The sequence below is a fragment of the Triticum aestivum genome, chromosome 4A (assembly GCF_018294505.1).
Source record: "Triticum aestivum cultivar Chinese Spring chromosome 4A, IWGSC CS RefSeq v2.1, whole genome shotgun sequence".
NCBI classification, from domain to species: Eukaryota; Viridiplantae; Streptophyta; class Magnoliopsida; order Poales; family Poaceae; genus Triticum; species Triticum aestivum.
In genome coordinates, this window is record NC_057803.1 from 137,089,203 (window position 1) to 137,105,462 (window position 16,260).

Below are 16,260 nucleotides of genomic sequence, written 5' to 3' on the forward strand. Positions count from 1 at the left end.
GGCCGAAGTATCCCTCGGCACAGGACCGTCTGACGAAGATTTCTTCCCCCGCTTTGAGGCCATGGTCTCCGGGTCCTCAGAGGCGGTCCTCTTCTTCCCCTGGGGAGAGGAATTTTCGATTCCTCCCTTCCGAACAACCTTCTTCGAGGAGGCTGTAGCTTCCTTGTCCCCTCCCTCGCTTTCTTCTGAAGGCACAACCTCCAACATCCTGACTAGCACGAGATCTGGCATGGTCTCGGGGAGGGGGGCCGGACACCTGATTAGCTTTGCTTTCGCTATCCACCCCTATTTAAAGGACAACTCTTTTAGGGGCAATTTTATGATAAATATACGGATAGCGAGTCCGGGCACAAGGCTACTTACTTGAGTATCCGGACGATTGCAGCTTAGACCTGCGTCTTCCATAGAATCCAGACACACTACTTGTGGTTCGAAGAACAATTTGTACATCTCCACGGGCGTCATGCCAAGAAAATGTTGGAGAACTCGTGGTCCCTCCGGGTTGAACTCCCACAGGCGGAGGGGGCGACGTTTGCAGGGCAGAACTCAGCGAATTAACATGACCTGCATCACCATGACCAGACTGATGTCTCTTTCTAGGAGATCTCGGATGCGGCCCTACAATAGGGCACATCCTTTGCCGATCCCCAGTCCAGCCCCTTATTGACCCATGACGCCAGTCGTGGCGAGGGACCCGAGCGGAAAGCAGGCAGCGCCACCCACTTGGTGCTCCTGGGAGCGGTAATATAAAACCACTCTCGTTGCCATAAGCTGGACTCCTCTTGAAAAGAGCCCTCGGGCCATGGAGCACCAGCATTCTTGCTTATAAAAGCACCTCCGCACTCCGCGTGCCGTCCCTCGATCATCTTCGGCTCTACTTTGAAGGTCTTGAGCCATAGTCCGAAGTGAGGAGTAATACGGAGGAAGGCTTCACACACGATGATAAATGAGGAAATATGGAGGATGGACTCTGGAGCTAAGTCGTGAAATTCCAGCCCATAATAGAACATGAGCCCCCTCACGAAGGGATCCGTCGGGAAGCCTAGCCCCCGAAGGAAGTGAGACATGAACACCACACTCTCACCAGGCTTGGGAGTGGGAATGACCTGCCCTTGAGCAGGAAGCCTATGCCAGATTTCACCGGTCAAGAACCTGGCCTCTCTCAACTTCAGCACGTCCTCCTCCGTGACGGAGGAGGGCATCCATCGGCCTCGAAGGTCGGAACCGGACATTGTCGAAGGTCCAAAGCGCCTGAAATCTGGAGCCTTGGGTGTTGGAACTCGAGGCGAAGGGCGAACTCGTTTGAGATTGAAAGAAAGGAGTAAGGCCTTGGTCTCTTTATAAGAGGTTGAATACCAAGGGCCCTCCCCGTGACCGTTTGGGACTCGCCTTTGATGGACAAAACATGCCAACGGGTATGACTGGGTTACCCATGCCCGTATTGATGAGAATCCCGGAATAAGGGGACACGACCTCTGCTTTAACAAGACGTGCCAAGGAAACCGCCTCGCTAAACACGCTGAGGTGGGACAGTAAAATGATTCGAATAAAGACTTCGCCATGGTGTAATGTCACGCTACGGAATACGTCAGCAGATTAGATTTGTGTAAATATTATTCTCTCTATGGCAATATGTGGAAACTTATTTTGCAGAGCCGGACACTACCTTTCTGTTCAAAATCTTCTATGAAGTACTTGGAGGAGGAACCCGCCTTGCAATGCCGAAGACAATCTGCGCGCCGGACTCGTCGTCATTGAAGCCTGGTTCAGGGGCTACTGAGGGAGTCCTGGATTAGGGGGTGTCCGGATATCCGGAGTATACCTTCGGCCGGACTCCTGGACTATTAAACATTGTGTCCCCTGCCTCCTGTTACCATCTGGCCTAGACGCACAGTTCGGGACCCCCTACCCGAGATCCACCGGTTTTGACACCGACAATCACTGTTGGCAAGGACCTTGATGACAGAGAGGCTCTGTTTGCTATGGAAAACCATGTCTACATGGCGAGCCCTAGCAGTTTGGGAGCAAACTCCCCTGATTTTCAACGATGCAGCTTGCAGCCAAAAGAAGGTGAGAATGACAAAGGCATCCGGATTAACTTTGATCCTTGGATGTCTCAATTATGATAGGCAGTGATGTGGTTCAAGCCTTTAGGTTGATAGGTAATTGGGTTGTTGCGTCAAAAGGGTGGAGTACTGGTGTCTCCGGATCATTGGCCGCTGAAGCGGGGCTGCAAATTATGATGGTGTTGGATCATCTCTTCGAATGACTTTGTTGTCTTTGCTTCTTGTTCTGGATGGGTAGTTCTTTCTTTTGTTATGCATATTCCTTGTCATTTGGTCATCCTCGTCTATGTCACTCTTGCTATGTAATAGTTGGCTCAGTTTAGAATGTCATTCTCGTCTGGATCACGAGAGTCTAAGCGCTGCAGATGGGTGCGTTTTGATGGTGTAGCAAGACTTCTTATGAACTATCATGTCTTGCTGTTTATGTCAGTAGTAGTCACTAGTTAGTGTTTGAATGTTGTATATATCGTTGTTTGAAACTGTTTATTGTCTCGAACTACTGGTGGGCTAAATGAGGGCATCACCATTCTCTAGTGTTCAGAGTGTATCTCCTTTTTTCAAGTTATATAATTTGATCTTAGTGTCTTTTCGATGATTTACACTTGTTTGGGCTAGTGAGGTGTCGTTGAATATGGGCCGAGTAGTAACGCAATGCCAAACATGTCAATTATGACTCTCAGGTCGGGCTCTCAAAAGATCCTAAAAAAGGCCGGGCTCTCCAAAAAAGAAAGAATAAGAACTCTTAGGCTAACATGTGGGTGCCACCGGTGTTTTCGTGCACTTGCGCGCCGAGAGCATATTGGCGCATGTTCGAAATTCAAGCTACCTTTTCATCCCCAATCTCCCGCCCCTCCCCCAACTCAGAAATCTCGATTCCTACTCCAGTTCTCCCAAATCCCCCTCCTGTACTCCCTCTACTCAAGCTCACTATCATGTCACCGGTCAACGCGGATCTCTGAGCCGGAGATCCTGAGGTCCGTCCTGCCTCCAGTCGCTGCGTGCTGTCGCTCAATAGTGGCATGGCGGCGCTTGACGACCAGTTTGCCGGCAAAGTGCTGATGGTAACCATCAATGGCGACCAGCCTTTCGTCTCGCCGGACGACCTTGTCAAAGCTCTTGGCATTGTGCACAACATCCAAATAAGTGACTTGCTCATCAAAGTCAGTCCGCCACCGGCTGATTTCTTCATCAGGTTCCAGACAACTTTCGACTGCAGTCATGTTTTCAAATCTTCCCGGCGTTTGTTCTGCAATAGCACGCTGGTGAGCTTTGATCGGTGGCACCCAGGATGGGGCTCGGTACCCTCTGAGCTTGAGTTTTTAACAAAGCTTACCTTCCACGGCATGCCTCGACGTGCTTGGAACAGTGAGTCCATGAATGAGCTTATCAACGACCTTGGAGGTGAGCTCGTAAGTATGTTTGTTCCTCCAGACAGCTGGGCTCTGATGGTTATGGCATGGATGAAGAAGCCGTCGACCATACCGAAGGTGATTGGTGTTGAGATACCAGTGCAGGAACCAGGGTTGTACTACTCGTCGCCATCAAGTCCGCCGCAGACCATGTTAGGGATGTACCTGTATCGAGTGTTCGTGCATGTCAAAGAAGTGGTCAATCCATCAATCGAAGTCTTGCCGCCGCTGGTGCCAGGGTCCATCGACGACGTCCATTACAGGAGTCAACGTCAGACTTTCCCCTTGTTGCTTGGAACAATGGATGGCATAGGGCCTACTCCATCGCGCGACAGAGGCCACTGCTTCTTTGGGAGAAGAGGCAGGGTTGGCTGCCTGGATGTGCTCTAATTTGAGGTAACAACTGAATCTTGTCAGATACTACTTAAATCGGAGCTATGGTGTGAAGCACTGATGTGCCAATACATTTGATTTTGACCTGTTCTAATTTTGTACCTGAACTTTTTTTAGAAAGGGTTGTACGTCAACTTAATGTGCTAGCAGAACTTATTGTGTTGTCTGTCTGTTTTCTTTGCACAATATTCAATATATTTCCCTATCATTGATAAAGACGATGAACTGTTATGTACGAGTTTGTTGGTTTCCACATAGCCCTACCCGTAGCGATCCACTTCTTCCATCTTGATTGTGCCGCCTGCGTGAAATTTTTGTATGCAAGTTCAGTGTGCTATGATGTTCTATATGATTGTGTCAACTATATAAGTTTTTACTGAGCATCATCAATGCATATGGCTGAAAGATGTATTTACGAGCATCGACCGATGGGTCTTTCTCTCTCACACACACACATGCACACACACGCACAAGTGGGACCCGTTGAATTATTTCTTTGCTCGCGACAGCTTTTAATTAGGTTCCACTGTAATCTAACTTTTTTCTTAAGTTATTAATTGAGCTTAGTGACTTTAAAAAGTTGTACAGAAGCCTTGTTTGGGCCTTTCCGGCATCACTGAATGTGGGCTGAGTAGCCATGTTAGGTTGTATTGTACTACACATGCCTTTTTATCAACATCAACAATGCAACTAGGCCGACAGTTGTACACAATATCCGAGTCAACTTGTTATTCTCCACCCCGCTGGGCTGCAAACTTTCCTAGGAGGTATGCTTTAGGCTTAACAAGAAAATGGTATTTAAGAAAATAATAAATGGGATGTAATTATAATAACTGGGCAGTAACTATAAAAAATGCACCAAACGCGTAATTAGTTTAAAAAATATATTATTTTCGGAATTTGAAAATTTTAATTTCATTACTTGTTGCGCGCGCAATATTTCGTTGGATTTTACGTAATACAACTTTATTTTGATATTATATTTAATCTGACTAGAAATTTCGGATAAAATTTCGGATCCCATAAAAATGTGGGATTTTTTTGAATTCTGTTTTGAGCGGTTGGTTGAAATTATTAATCGTTGTCCTAGCTAGAAAATGGGATGTACTTTTAACAAACTGTAAATGGGTTGTAGTAAATCTCATTAGAATAAAAAATAGGTTGTACATTCTTACAAATTGCAAATGGGCTATATGTTCTCTGCCACACACTTGTGGGCCTTCTAAGTTGACGCGTCCCCTAAAAAAACTAAGTTGACGCGTATGCAAGGCTTTGTCAACAACACACGGTTCTGGCAGCTGTGGCCGTTGGATGTCCATCCAACGGATGTCGTGCTTCTTCTTCAATCTCGGATATTCTTGCTTCAGCCGCCCAAAAAATGATTCCTCCCCCTGACATCTGGGGCGCACCGTTTCGAAGGCTGACCTGTGGGCCTACTAAGTTGACGCGTACCAAGGGCTTTGTCAACTTAGTCATTATAAACGATTCTAGATGTAGTGACCGTACGATGTCTATCCAACGGCCGTAGTGCTTCTTCAACCTCTGGTCTTGTTGCTCTAGCCGACAAAGCAGCGCCGATCATGCCGCGTGCTCCTGCCTCCCGTGGCCGGTTGTGATGCCGCGGAGGCCTCACCGCCCCTACTACTCCCACCGCTGGCCAGGCCATCCCTCTACTCACCTACACCCCCTGTTATTCTGTGGCGACGGCAGCCTCACACTCCAGCCGAACCAGTGAACCCTCGTACTCCTCTCTGCGCGGGCTTCCAGTGCCGTGTCTTCCCCGGCTCCACGTTGTCCCCTTCCTAGGCCTCGTTGTCATCCACCGCCTTGGTGCTTTTGGCATGGCGTGGTTAACGTGGTCAAGGAACGGCTTCCATCAGACGTGGATTGTACGTGGAGAGGCTGACAACTGGGTCCACGACAGCAGCAAGGAAGTGCCTCCTTATTACACGGAAAATAATGATTCCTCCACCTGATAGCAGGGACCCACCGGACGGGCCACCGTATTTCGTGAAAAAAATGTTTCCCCCTGACTGCTGGGACCCACCAGACGGGCCACTGTATTGCGCGAAAAAACACTCCCCCGCTGTCAGCTCGGACCCACTGGAAGTGCCTCCTTATTATGCACAAAAAAATGAATACTCCCCCTACTGGTTGGGACCCACCTTGGTGGGAGGCTGACTCGTGGGCCTACTAAGCTGACGGGGACGAAGTGCTTTGTCAACTTAGTCAATATGAACGATTCTAGCTCCAGTGACCATACGATGTCCATCCAACGGCCGTAGTGCTTCTTCAGCCTCTGGTCTTGTTGCTCCAGCCGCCCAAAGCAGCACCGGTCATGCCGCATGCTCCTGCCTCCCGTGGCCGGCTGTGCTGCTGCGGAGGCCTCACCACCCCCTACTATTCCCACCGCTGGCCAGGCCATCCCTCTACTCACCCACACCCCCTGTTATTCTGCAGCGACGGCAACCTCACACCGCAGAGAATCAGTGAACCCTTGTACTCCTCTATGCGTGGGCATCCACTGCCACATCTTCCCCGGCTCCGCGTCAACCCCTTCCTAGGCCCCGCCGTCGTCCAGTGCTACCTCTTGAGCACTTGTGTTTGTTTTCCCTTGAAGAGGAAAGGGTGATGCAGCAGAGTAGCGTAACTATTTCCCTCAGTTTTTGAGAAACAAGGTATCAATCCAGTAGGAGGCCACGCACGAGTCCCTCGTACCTACACAAACAAATAAATCCTCGCAACCAACGCGATAAGGGGTTGTCAATCCCTACACGGTCACTTACGAGAGTGAGATCTGATAGATATGTTAAGATAATATTTTGGTACTTTTATGATAAAGATGCAAAGTAAAATAAAAGGCAATAAAAATAACTAAGTATTGGAAGATTAATATGATGGAAGATAGACCCGGGGGCCATAGGTTTCGCTAGTGGCTTCTCTCGAGAGCATAAGTATTCATGGCGGGTAAACAAATTACTGTTGAGCAATTGACAGAATTGAGCATAGTTATGAGATATCTAGGTATGATCATGCATATAGGCATCACGTCTGAAACAAGTAGACCGACTCCTGCCTGCATCTACTACTATTACTCCACACATCGACCGCTATCCAGCATGCACCTAGAATATTAAGTTCAAGAGAACAGAGTAACGCTTTAAGCAAGATTACATGATGTAGAGGGATAAACTCATGCAATATGAAATAAACCCCATCCTGTTATCCTCGATGGCAACAATACAATACGTGCCTTGCTGCCCCTACTGTCACTGGGAAAGGACACCGCAAGATTGAACCCAAAGCTAAGCACTTCTCCCATTGCAAGAAAGATCAATCTAGTAGGCTAAACCAAACTGATAATTCGAAGAGACTTTCAAAGATAACCAATCATACATAAAAGAATTCACAGAAGATTCAAATATTGTTCATAGATACACTTGATCATAAACCCACAAGTCATCGGTCTCAACAAACACACCTCAAAAGAAGATTACATCGAATAGATCTCCACAAGAGAGGGGGAGAACTTTGTATTGAGATCCAAAAAGATAAGAAGCCATCTAGCTAATAACTATGGACCCGTAGGTCTGAGGTAAACTACTCACACTTCATCGGAAGGGCTATGGTGTTGATGTAGAAGCCCTCCATGATCGATGCCCCCTCCGACGGAGCTCCGGAACAGGCCCCAATATGGGATCTCATGGATACAGAAAGTTACGGCGGTGGAATTAGGGTTTTGGCTCCGTATCTGGTAGTTTGGGGGTACGTAGGTATATATAGGAGGAAGGAGTACGTCGGTGGAGCAACATGGGGCCCACAAGGGTGGAGGGCGCGCCCCCTCTACCTCGTGGCCTCCTGGTTGATGTCTTGACGTAGGGTCCAAGTCCTCTGGATCTTGTTCATTCCAAAAATCACGTTCCCGAAGGTTTCATTCCGTTTGGACTCCGTTTGATATTCTTTTTCTGCGAAACCCTAAAATAGGCAAAAAACAACAATTTTGGGCTGGGCCTTCGGTTAATAGGTTAGTCCCAAAAATAATATAAAAGTGTATAATAAAGCCCAATAATGTCCAAAACAGAATATAATATAGCATGGAACAATAGAAAATTATAGATACATTGGAGACGTATCAAGTATCCCCAAGCTTAATTCCTGCTCGTCCTCGAGTAGGTAAATGATAAAAACAGAATTTTTGATGTGGAATGCTACTTGGCATAATTTCAATGTAATTCTCTAAATTGTGGTATGAATATTCAGATTCAAAAGATTCAAGACAAAAGTTTAATATTGACATAGAAATAATAATACTTCAAGCATACTACTAACTAAGCAATTGTGTCTCTTCAAAATAACATGGCCAAAGAAAGTTATCCCTACAAAATCATATAGTCTGGCTATGCTCCATCTTCACCACACAAAGTATTCAAATCATGCACAACCCTGTTGACAAGCCAAGCAATTGTTTCATACTTTTATTGTTCTCAAACTTTTTCAATTTTCATGCAATACATGAGCGTGAGCCATGGACATAGCACTATAGGTGGAATAGAATGGTGGTTGTGGAGGAGACAAAAAGGGAGAAGATAGTCTCACATCAACTATGCGTATCAACGGGCTATGGAGATGCCCATCAATAGATATCAATGTGAGTGAGTAGGGATTGCCATGCAACGGATGCACTAGAGCTATAAATATATGAAAGCTCACCAAAAAGAAACTAAGTGGGTGTGCATCCAACTTGCTTGCTCATGAAGACCTAGGGGATTTTGAGGAAGCCCATCGTTGGAATATACGAGCCAAGTTCTATAATGAAAAATTCCCACTAGTATATGAAAGTGATAAAATAGGAGACTCTCTATTATGAAGATCATGGTGCTACTTTGAAGCACAAGTGTGGAAAAAGGATAGTGGTATTGCCCCTTTTTTTGGGGCCTTCTTTTTTTTCTTTGGCCTTTATTTATTTGGGACAATACTCTATGAATGATGATCATCACACTTCTATTTATTTACAACTCAATGATTACAACTCGATACTAGAACAAGGTATGACTTTATATGAATGCCTCCGGCGGTGTACCAGGATAGCAATGATGCATGAGTGACTTATATGAAAGAATTATGAACGGTGGCTTTGCCACTACTAAAATGTCAACTACATGATCATGCAAAGCAATATGACAATGATGGAGCGTGTCATGATAAATGGAACAGTGGAAAGTTGCATGTCAATATATGTCAGAATGGCTATGGAAATGCCATGATAGGTAGGTATGGTGGCTGTTTTGAGGAAGGTATATGGTGGGTGTATGATACCGGCAAAAGGTGCGCGGTATTAGAGAGGCTAGCAATGGTGGAAGGGTGAGAGTGCGTATAATCCATGGACTCAACATTAGTCATAAAGAACTCACATACTTATTGCAAAAATCTATTAGTTATCGAAGCAAAGTACTACGCGCATGCTCCTAGGGGGATAGATTGGTAGGAAAATACCATCGCTCGTCCCCGACCGCCACTCATACGGAGGACAATCAATAAATACATCATGCTCCGACTTCTTAACATAACGGTTCACCATACATGCATGCTATGGGAATCACATACTTCAACACAAGCAGTTTTAAAATTCACAATTACTCACTAGCACGACTCTAATATCACCATCTACATATCTCAAAACAATTATCAAGTTTCAAACTTCTCATAGTATTCAACACTCATAAGAAAATTTTATTTATTAATCTTGAATGCCTCAAATAATTAAAGAAAGTTACCATGCCATTTTGTAGGAGTCTCAAAATAGTCTAAGTGAAGCATGAGAGAACAATGGTTTCTATAAAACAAATCCACCAACGTGCTCTAAAAGATATAAGTGGAGCACTAGAGCAAAAATTATATAACTCAAAAGATATAAGTGAAGCACATAGATTATTCTAATAATTTCCGAATCATGTGTGTGTCTCTCAAAAAGGTGTGTGAAGCAAGGATGATTGTGGAAAACTAACAATTAAAGACTCAAATAATACAAGACGCTCCAAGCAAAACACATATAATGTGGTAAATAAAAATATAGCTCCAAGTAAAGTTACCGATAGAAGTAGACGAAAGAGGGGATGCCTTCTGGGGCATCCCCAAGCTTTGGCTTTTAGGTGTCCTTAGATTATCTTGGGGTGCCATGGGCATCCCCAAGCTTAGGCTCTTGCCACTCCTTGTTCCATAATCCATATAATCTTTACCCAAAACTTGAAAACTTCACAACACAAAACTTAAAGTAGAAAATCTCGTGAGCTCCGTTAGCGAAAGAAAACAAAACACCACTTCAAGGTACTATAATGAACTCACTATTTATTTATATTGGTGTTAAACCTACTGTATTCCAACTTCTCTATGGTTTATAAACTATTTTACTAGCCATAGATTCATCAAAATAAGCAAACAACACACGAAAAACAGAATCTGTCAAAAACAGAACAGTCTGTTGTAATCTGCAGCTAAAGCAAGATCTGGAACCCCAAAAATTCTTAATTAAATTGCTGGACGTGAGGAATTTATCTATTAATCATGTGCAAAAAGAATTAACTAAGTAGAGCTTTTCAAATAAAAATGGCAGCAGTTCTCGTGAGCGCTAAAGTTTCTGTTTTTTACAGCAAGATTAACAAGACCTTCCCCAAGTCTTCCCAACAGTTCTACTTGGCACAAACACTAATTAAACACAAAAAACACAACCAAAACAGAGGCTAGATAAATTATTTATTACTAAACATGAGAAAAAAAGCAAGGAATAAAAATAAAATTGGGTTGCCTCCCAACAAGCACTATCGTTTAACGTCCCTAGCTAGGCATAAAAAGCAAGGATAGATCTAGGTGTTGCCATCTTTGGTAGGCAATCCATAAGTGGCTCTCATAATAGATTCATAAGGTAATTTAATTTTATTTCTAGGGAAGTGTTCCATGTCTTTCCTTAACGGAAATTGGAATCTAATATCCCCTTCCTTCATATCAATAATTGCACCAATCGTTCTAAGGAAAGGTCTACCAAGAATAATAGGACATGAAGGATTGCAATCTATGTCAAGAACAATAAAATCTACGGGCACATAATTCCTATTTGCAACAATAAGAACATCATTAATTCTTCCTATAGGTTTCTTAATAGTGTAATCCACAAGGTGCAAGTTTAAAGAGCAATCATCAAAATCACGGAAACCTAACAAATCACATAAAGTCTTTGGAATCGTGGAAACACGAGCACCCAAATCACACAAAGCATAGCATTCATGATCTTTAATTTTAATTTTAATAGTAGGTTCCCACTCATCATAAAGTTTTCTAGGGATAGAAACTTCCAACTCAAGTTTTTCTTCATAAGATTGCATCAAAGCATCAACGATATGTTTAGTAAAAGCTTTATTTTGACTATAAGCATGAGGAGAATTTAGCACGGATTGCAACAAGGCAATACAATCTATCAAAGAGAAATTGTCATAATTAAATTCCTTGAAATCCAAAATAGTGGGTTCATCAATATTTAAAGTTTTGACTTCTTCAATCCCACTTTTAACAATTTTAGCATCAAGATCTAAAGACTCAGAATTTTTGGAACGTTGTCTAGGTAAAGGTGGATCATATTCAGTCCCATTGTTATCAAGATTCATATTGCGAAACAAAGATTTAATATGGGACACATCAATAACTTTTAGATCTTCATCTTTATTATCATGGAAACTAGAAGAACACACTTTTATAAAGCAATCTTTCTTAGCACGCATCCTAGCGGTTCTTTCTTTGCACTCATCAATGGAAATTCTCATGGCTTTGAGAGACTCATTGATATCATGCTTAGGTGGAATAGATCTAAGTTTCAAAGAATCAACATCAAGAGAAATTCTATCAACGTTCCTAGCCAACTCATCAATCTTAAGCAATTTTTCTTCAATCAAAGCATTGAAATTCTTTTGCGAAGTAATAAATTCTTTAATATTAGATTCAAAATCAGAGGGCATCTTATTATAATTTCCATAAGAATTGTTGTAGGAATTACCATAATTATTAGAGGAATTACTAGGATACGACCTAGGGTTAAAGTTTCCTCTATATGCGTTGTTACCAAAATTGTTCCTACCAACAAAATTCACATCCATAGATTCGTTATTATTCTCAATCAAAGTAGAAAAAGGCATATCATTAGGATCAGAAGAAACAGTTTTATTAGCAAATAATTTCATAAGTTCATCCATCTTTCCACTCAAAACATTAATTTCTTCTATCACATGCACTTTCTTATTAGTAGATCTTTCAGTGTGCCATTGAGAATAATTAACCATAATATTATCCAGTTGTTTAGTAGCTTCTCGGAAAGTGATTTCCATAAAAGTGTCTCCCGCGGCCGAATCTAAAAGATTTCTAGAAGCAAAATTCAATCCAGCATAAAAATTTGTACAATCATCCACAAATTCAAACCATGCGTAGGGCAATTACGTATCATTAATTTCATCCTCTCCCAAGCTTGTGCAACATGTTCATGATCAAGTTGCTTAAAATTCATAATATCGTTTCTAAGAGAGATGATCTTAGCGGGAGGAAAATACTTAGAGATAAAAGCATCTTTGCACTTATTCCACGAATCAATACTATTTTTAGGCAAAGATGAAAACCAAGCTTTAGCACGATCTCTAAGCGAAAAAGGAAATAGCTTCAATTTAACAATATCATTATCCACATCTTTCTTCTTTTGCATGTCACACAAATCAACGAAGCTATTCAGATGAGTAGCGGCATCTTTACTAGGAAGGCCGGAAAGCGGATCTTTCATGACAAGATTCAGCAAGGCAACATTAATTTCACAAGATTCAGCATCGGTAAGAGGAGCAATCGGAGTGCTAATAAAATAATTGTTGTTGGTATTGGTAAAGTCACACAATTTAGTGTTATCTTGAGCCATCGTGACAAACAAGCAAGCCAACACACAACCAAACGAGGAACGGGCAAAAAGAGTCAAATAGAGAAAGAGAGGGAGGATAGAGAGAGAGAGGGCGAATAAAACGGCAAGGGTGAAGTGGGGGAGAGGAAAACAAGAGGAAAATGGCAAATAATGTAATGCGGGAGATAAGGGTTGTGATGGGTACTTGGTATATTGACTTTTGCGTAGACCTCCCCGGCAACGGCGCCAGAAATCCTTCTTGCTACCTCTTGAGCACTTGCGTTGGTTTTCCCTTGAAGAGGAAAGGGTGATGCAGGAGAGTAGCGTAAGTATTTCCCTCAGTTTTTGAGAACCAAGGTATCAATCCAGTAGGAGGCCACACACGACTCCCTCGTACCTACACAAACAAATAAATCCTCGCAACCAACGCGATAAGGGGTTGTCAATCCCTACACGGTCACTTACGAGAGTGAGATCTGATAGATATGATAAGATAATATTTTTGGTAATTTTATGATAAAGATGCAAAGTAAAATAAAAGGCAATAAAAATAACTAATTATTGGCAGATTAATATGATGGAAGATAGATCCGGGGGCCATAGGTTTCACTAGTGGCTTCTCTCGAGAGCATAAGTATTCACGGCGGGTAAACAAATTACTGTTGAGCAATTGACAGAATTGAGCATAGTTATGAGAATATCTACGTATGATCATGTATATAGGCATCACGTCCGAAACAAGTAGACCAACTCCTGCCTGCATCTACTACTATTACTGCACACATCGACCGCTATCCAGCATGCATCTAGAGTATTAAGTTCAAGAGAACAGAGTGACGCTTTAAGCAAGATGACATGATGTAGAGGGATAAACTCATGCAATATGAAATAAACCCCATCTTTTTATCCTCGATGGCAACAATACAATATGTGCCTTGCTGCCCCTACTGTCACTGGGAAAGGACACCACAAGATTGAACCCAAAGCTAAGCACTTCTCCCATTGCAAGAAAGATCAATCTAGTAGGCCAAACCAAACTGATAATTCGAAGAGGCTTGCAAAGATAACGAATCATACATAAAAGAATTCAGAGAAGATTCTAATATTGTTCATAGATAAACTTGATCATAAACCCACAATTCATCGGCCTTAACAAACACACCACAAAAGAAGATTACATCGAATAGATCTCCACAAGAGAGGGGGAGAACTCTGTATCGAGATCCAAAAAGAGAGATGAAGCCATCTAGCTAATAACTGTGGACCCGTAGGTCTGATGTAAACTACTCACACTTCATCGGAAGGGCTATGGTGTTGATGTAGAAGCCCTCCATGATCGATGCCCCCTCCGGCGGAGCTCCGAAATAGGCCCCAAGACGGGATCTTGTGGATACAGAAAGTTACGGCAGTGGAATTAGGGTTTTGGCTCCGTATCTGGTAGTTTGGGGGCACGTAGGTATATATAGGAGGAAGGAGTACGTCGGTGGAGCAACAGGGGCCCCACGAGGGTGGAGGGAGCGCCCCCTACCTCGTGGCCTCCTGGTTGATGTCTTGACGTAGGGTCCAAGTCCTCTGGATCATGTTTGTTCCAAAAATCACGTTCCCGAAGGTTTCGTTCCGTTTGGACTCCGTTTGATATTCTTTTTCTGCGAAACCCTAAAATAGGAAAAATAGCAATTCTGGGCTGGGCCTCCGGTTAATAGGTTAGTCACAAAAATAATAAAGAAGTGTATAATAAAGCCCAATAATGTCCAAAATAGAATATAATATAGCATGGAACAATCAAAAATTATAGATACGTTGGAGACGTATCATCCAGCCCTGGTGCTCTCGGCACGGCATGGTCAACATGGTCAAGGAATGGCTTCTATCAGACGTGGACTGTACGTGGAGAGGCTGATAGCTGGTTCCACGGCCGCAGCAAGGAAGTGCCTCCTTATTACGCGCAAAATAATTATTCCTCCACCTGACAGCGGGGACCCATCGGACGGGCCACCGTATTTCGTGAAAAAAACGTTTCCCCCTGACTGCTAGGACCCACCAGCTACATCTTCGCACGCAAGGAAGTGCGTCCGGGCAGAAAAAAAGATTCGCCCCCTGACTGCTGGGATCCACTAGCTACATCTTCGCACGCAAGGAAGTGCCTGACAGTCGGGACCCACCTGGTCGAAGCGTACGTAGCGTTGTCATTCTGGTCGTGAACGTGTACGTACATACTGGTCGATGTAGAGGTGCGCACGTGTCGTAGCAGAGGAGCGCACGTAGGATGTACACGTACGTACAACGGCCAATGTGCAAGAAAGAAAATACGGCCACATATGTACATACGTGCAGGGTCTCGAACGCCTACTCGCGCATACATACGGCCAGGGCTCGTGTACATGGCTGGGTCGAAACGGAGAAACAACATCGTCCTCGTGTTCATGGGGAGCCAACCGGCTGGGTCGGAACGGAATGCGTCGTCGTGTTCATCGGGAGGGCTTGGACGGAACAGCCGATGCAAATGAGGCCTGGCGTATTGCAAAACGGAGGAAACGGCCTTGTGTTCGACCGGCCACGTTCGAAATGGGATCCTGTTCATCGGGAGGGGTCTGGCGTACCGCAAAAAGGATGAAATGGACCTCCTACGGTCGAAACAGGGATCCTGTTGATCGGGAGGGGTGTGGCGTACCGCAAAATGAAGGAAACAGACTTGTGTTGGAGCTCTACGGTCGAAACAGGGGTCCTCTTCATCGGGAGGGGTGTGGCGTACCGCAAAACGGGACTCCACGGGATACTGTTCATCTCCACCGTCGACCCCCTCCAGCCTCCATGGGCTACTGTTCATCCACCGTCGACCTCCTCTAGCCTCCACATGCGACTGTTCATCCACGGGCTCCTGTTCATCCAGCCTCCACTGCACGCTACTCCATCGGCTATTGTTCAACCAACCCTCTCCACGGGCTCCTGTTCAACCACCCCTCCACGGGCTACTGTCCATCCTTCCCTCCACCGTCTACTGTTCATCCTGCCCTCCATGGGGTGGTCCTGTTCATCCTGCCCTCCACGGGGTCCTGTTCATCCAGCCCCAACCGGCTCGTTCGATCAGGGTACTGTTCATCCAGAGGCAACACCACGGGGTCTTGTTCATCCACCCCCACCGGGAACTGTTCATCCAAACCCCCCAGCAACGCTCACTCTTCATCCAGAGGCAGCATCAATCGGCTTCAGTTAGCAACAATAGCGAAGGAATCGCTCGATCGGGTTCAGTTAACAGCCATCGACCGATCGCTCAGGTTCAGTAACGCGTAGCCTGCACTGTAATCGCTCGGGTTCAGTTAGATCCCAACGCCTCTCTCGGGTTCAGTTAGAGCCCAACGCCCCGGACACACACGCGTACATATGAGAGAAATGCGCATCACTCGACCCCCGACCACCCACCGTAACCGGGGACTCCTCGATATTTTCAACGCCCTGGCTTCTACCATGGTTT